The sequence below is a fragment of the Cheilinus undulatus genome, linkage group 11 (genome assembly GCF_018320785.1).
Source record: "Cheilinus undulatus linkage group 11, ASM1832078v1, whole genome shotgun sequence".
Lineage (NCBI taxonomy): Eukaryota > Metazoa > Chordata > Actinopteri > Labriformes > Labridae > Cheilinus > Cheilinus undulatus.
In genome coordinates, this window is record NC_054875.1 from 32388443 (window position 1) to 32394442 (window position 6000).

The window sequence follows — 6000 nt, forward strand, 5'->3', positions numbered from 1 at the left end:
GCAAGCCTAACCATTTTAAACCGTTTATCCATGTGTCTATTTTATGTAACCACTGCTTGTAGACTCCTCTGAGATACAAAATGTTGGGAGAAAAAATTAAGCTTATCATCCTTAGTCTGTGGCTGAACGTGAATCCTTTAAAGCTGGAACACACACATAAAGCTTTAGATGTGATTTTATGTATGTATGAGTGATTTTATGTATGTATGGAGACTGAATATCAGGAACCAGCCACCAGATGTTATTTACTTTGATGCAGACTTCTGCTTTGAAGCCTTTAACTTTGCATGTTGGATATCACTATCATGTATTAAGCTACACTGCAAATACTCCAGTCTTTGCAAGTTTTGTCCATAAAATACTGCATGTTGTAACTTATTTAGATACACACATGGACAAAATTGTTGGCATCACGTTTAACTGAAAATTTACTAATGACAATCAGACACTGCTTTTGAATCAGGGTTCAACAAAATCATTTTAAAAGGCAAACTACTGGCGAATCCATCTTGCAAATCTCCCATCTGAACAGAATGGACCCTGTAAGAGAGTGACAAACCAATCAGAGTCGTTTGAGGAGTAAGAGGCAGTACTTCTGGGCGTGGTGGAGTCGTAACATAAGCAAGCAGCAACAAGAGGCCGGGGCAATTATGGTGGAAGAGATTAAAGAGGATGCTGCTATAGCATCAGTTTTATCAAAACTTTACATTTCTTTGTTAAAAGAAGAACAAATAACAACAGTGAGTTTTCTTTTCAAAAACAACAAAAGTCGTGTTCTGACATGTCTACAGTCCCCATGGTTCATGTTATGCAGTTCTCTGTGGAGTTTACTCCTCGGTAACGGTGCACACCTACAATGTCACGTGTTTTGTCGTCTGATTGGCCCGTAAAGATGTTACTGAATGTTCATCCAGTCGCCCTCTGAGTTTTTCTTTTCAAAGGCTCTGCCCTTTCCCAAACACCGTCTATGGGAGGTTGACCCCCTGTGCCAGATGCAGCAAAGCAGCGCTGTAACATAACCGAGCCTCCTCCATGGTTCACAGGAGGTTCAGTGGTCTTTTCTTTGTATGCTTCATTTTTGTGTTTATGAACGTAGAGCTGATGTGACCTGCCAAAAAGCTTCAGTTTTGTCTCATCAGTCCAAAGGGCATTCTCCCAGAAGCTCTGTGGCTTGTCAATGTGTACTTTGGCAAATTCCACTCTCGCTTTTATGATTCACAACAGTGGAGTCTTCCTTAGCGGTCTTAAGCCCACTTTGACTCAAACAGTGATGGATGGATGGGTTCTGACACTGATGCACCTTGACCTTGGAGTTCACCTCTAATCTCTTTGGAAGTTATTCTGGGCTCTTTGGTTACTGTTCGTATAATCTGTCACTTCAAATTGTCATCAATTTTGCTATTGCGGTCACGTCCAGGGAGGTTGGCTGCAGTCCCTAGACCCAAAACTTCTAAATAATATGTGCAACTGTAGTCAAAGGAACATCAAGCTGCTTGGAGATGGTCTTATAGCCTTCACCTTTAACATGCTCGTCTATAATTTTCTTTCTAATCTCCTGGGACAACTGTCTCGTTAGCACAGTGACTTCTTTCCAACCTTTAGATTGGCAGACTGACTGATTACAAGTTTGAAGACACCTGTGATGCAAATCACAGGACACGCCTTAGTTTAACACATCCCTATGGTAAAATTGTTTGACATCTTTTCTGGTGATACTATCAATTTTGTCCACATCAGTTTCTTTAGCCTGTTTTTTTTTTAATGTGATTCTGTTGAACCCCAATTCAAAAGCAATGTCTGATTTTCATCAGTTAATTTTCAGTTAATTTTTATTCATTATTGCTTTTGTCAATTTCAAGTTATTTCAGTGTCAACTGTAGGTTTTTCTCACCCAGCAAGTCAAATTTTCCTGCCCTATCAATAAAAAATAAATCACCCATCAACAGAGGGTAGGTCTAGACCATACACTTTGATATGTTATTATAAAGATCCAAAAATAATCCATAATGAGCTCAGCACTAAGCAGAATGGAGTTAAGTTTCAGTGGCAAGGAAAACCTTCCCCTTAACAGGCAGAAGCCTCCAGCAGAACCACACTATGTTGAACATGAAGCGAGAAAAGGCAGTATGGTAGGTCTCATTTTTAGGTGTATATGTTAAAATAATAATTTTATCAGACTTGTCAGGTAAATGTGTTAAGCAATTCAGCAATTACAGTTCCTACAAAAAGTATTCACCCCTTGGATGTTTTCCCTTTTAATAAATCTATATATCATTTCAAAAAGATAACAGATTTTTATAAAGTAATTTCAACTAAATAAAAATATGTAATTTAAACTAAATGACTGCATAAATATTCACCCATTTCAAGTCCGTTTTTAGACGCACTTTCGGCTGCAATCACAGCACTGAGTCTGTGTGGATAGGTCTCAATCAGGCTTGCACATCTAAACGCTGCAATTTTCCATTCTTTCCAAAACTGCTCAAGCTCTGCAGCTTGCAGAGGGAATGGGTGTTTCAAGTCCAGCCACAAACTCTCTATTGGACTGATGTCTCAGCTTTGACTGTGCAACTCCAGAAGATTCACCTTGTTGTCTTTAGCCATTTCTGTGTAGCTTTCGCTGTATGCTTCAGGCCATTGTCTTGCAAGTCAATAAATCTTCTCCCAAGCCGTAGTTCTCTTGCAGACTGAATAGGATTGTCCACCAAGATTTTCCTATATTTTACCCTCTACCTTTAAGAGCCTTCCAGGGCTGGCTGATGAGAAGCATCCCCACAGCATTATGCTGGCACCACTGTGCTTCAGTGGGGATGGTGTGTTTGTGGTGATGTGCAATGTTTGGTGTCCGCCAAAAATACGAACCCAGGCGACATTTGTTGTATGCAGGGTCTCTCCCATCTCAGCTGCTAAAACTTGTAACTCCTTCAGAGAAGTCATAGGTGTCTTGATGGCCTTTCTCCAAGTCTCCTTCTTGTGTGGTTGCTCAGTTTGTGAGGAAGGCCTGATCTAGGAAGATTTACACATGTGCCACATTCCTTCCATTTCTTGATGATGGATTTAATTGAACTCCGGGGGGATGTTCAGCACCTTGGATTTTTTTTTTGTATCCATCCCCTGACTTCTACTTTTTAATAACCTTTTCTCTGAGTTGCTTTGAGTGTTATTTTGTCCTTATGGTGTAATGGTAGCCAGGAATACTGATTAGCTAGAGACTGGACCTTCCAGACAAAGGGTGTCTTTATACTACAATGACTTAAGACACATTCACTGCACTCTGGGAATCCAAATTTCACTAATTGTGGGACTCTTATCAACAGGTGGCTTTACCTCTGTTGAATTAGGTCAGTCACTTTAAAGGGGGTGAATATTTATTCAGTCACTTATTTTACATGACATTTTGTTATTTAATTGCCATTATTTTGTAGAAATCTGTTTTCAGGTTGTCATTTTTTTGGTCAAAAAAGCCTCATTATATAGACCATTATTGATTTATAAAACCAATAAAAGGATAAAAAAAACAAGGGGATGAAGACTTTTTTATAGTCACTATATACTGCAGCCATTGCAGAACTGTACATGTAACATTGATATTGCTGTTTTTCATCCAGCACTTTTGCAATGTTCTCCCTTGTCATTTCTTGCCTCCTGAGATGCCCTCCAGTTCGACATAAAAAGTCTGTACATTTTGTGAACAAAACACTGGAATATTTCAGACATAAAAATGCAGCTATTTTCAGGAATGAATGTAAAAACAGCTAAAGTTCTCTGGAAAATTTGCAATACAATAAAGGAAGAAAACTGCATGAATTACTCTGGAAATCTCATAGGTGCAGACGCTTTTATACAGGTGCACTCCAAGATGCAAATTTACATCCTTTCATGGTCAAAGTAGGTGTAAGTGATGATGTTAAAATAAAAACCTTGGCTTCTGTTGCTGTGCTCATTGGAGTCATCTTCGATCATATTCTGAATAAGACACATGAGTACATTAGTGGTATAGGTGATGCAGGCTTGACCCTACAGTAAGGGAGCCTTCTTACACCATTATGCCATGGGCAACACCAGCATGCTTTCTTTCCACTAGTCTCCTCAGAGGAAAGGGTTGCTGAAAATCAATACGACTGCATTCTGAGTTATTATCTTAATTCTGTGGGGAGACTTTTACATCCTGATGAGAATAGAGTTGTAGTGCCCCCTACCACAGGCCACCACAGGTCACTGGATGTTTTGATGAGCGTGAATAAATTGTGAATAATACGTCTGTGGCTTTGTGATGATTAGATCTGCCAACACTAACCACTGTAGGGAATTCTGGATCATTGCTCTCAGACGTCATGATCACACCCAATGAGGAAACATGTTTAGTGTTATATGCGACTTCTAAATGCTTTTACTTTGTGTTCATCTACTGCAGTTTGACGACCTCCAGCCCTGCTGGCACACATGTAGCTGTAAGCTCTGAAAGCAAACAGTAATAACTTCTGTCCACACTGACTTTTAAAAACACACTCCATCCAAAGCAAAAATAATTACTCTGTAAGGAAACAGATTGGGATGACAAAAGCAAACACTGCAGGCCAAAATGAAAAGCAAGACAAGAGTGCGCCATCATTTCTCAGACTCTATCATACACAGACTCATCTTTTGAAGTTGATGCGCAACATGCAAACTTGAAATTTATGAACTAAACTCTTTTTTTGCTTACTCATACCAAACAATTTTATATTTTGCATTCAAGATTTTTAAATTACATAATATGTCCAGCTTTCAAGAGAACAGCAAAATATGTCATCATCAAGACATGGCTGATATTAGGACTGCATACCAATGGGCTGATGGACAGCATAGAGGCACTTGTTATTGCTGCACAAGAGCCGTCCATCAATAGAGGGTTGGGGTCAGACACATCAGAGAGAACCCAAGGTTTAGGCTGTGCAAAGATGCCCCCCAGACAGTGAAGCAGTGGCACATGCGAGAAAAGCATACATTGGATGTTCAAACAAAGTGCCTGGCATACACAGATAGCTCTGTGCAGAGTATGGGCTGGAGGTCAGCGTGGAAGAAAGCCTTAAAAGTGGTGGAGAATATCTGAGCTAAGCTACTTACAGATCCTAACCAACAAACTGGCTGTGATAATGTAGCAATCTCATGTGGCTGCAACATCAAGAACAAGGAACGAAAGAAGCTTGAGAAACCGACTGTGGCCAAAAAGACCAGAAAATGTGGAAAGATTGACGGAACATCTGAGATATTTGTCCAGAAGAGCAAAGTCCCTCAGGCCCCCAGGCCTCTGGTAGAGGACCCAAGCTTGAAGGAGACACAAGACTGCCCAAAGGGCAACAGGAAATTTGAAGCAACTTTGACAGCAATTACAGTCTCAGGTCTTTTTGTATATGACACAACAAGCTTTGCACACCTGGACTGGAGGATTTTCTGCCATTCTTCTTTGAAAATCCTCTCAAGCTCAGTCGGGTTAAATGGGGACTTTCAGTGGACAGGCATTTTCAGACCTCTCCAGAGATGTTCAATAGGGTTTAAGTCAGGGTTCCGGCTGGACCACTCTCACAGAGTTGTCCCAAACCTGCTCCTCTGTGGGTGCTTAGGGTCTTTATCATGTTGGAAGGTAAATCTTCGGCCCAGTCTGAGCTCTGTTGAACAGGTTTTTATTGAGTAATCTCTGTACTCTGCTCTTTTGGCCCTGACCAGTATTTCAGTCTCTGCTGCTTAGGTCTGGTTTCCTACAGACATAATGTTTAGAATTGAGGCATAACAGTTCAATGTTTGTTTCATCAGACCAGAGAGTCTTGTTTCTCATTGTCTGAAAGTCCTACTGGTGCTTTATTGCAAACTCCAGGATGGGCTTTAATGCATTTGCACTGAGAAGAGGCTTCCATCTAGCCACTCTGCCAAAAAGCCCAGATCAATGGAGGGATGTAGTGATGGTTGCTCTTCTGGAACTTTGTCCCATCTCCACTCAGGATCTACAAAAACACACTATTT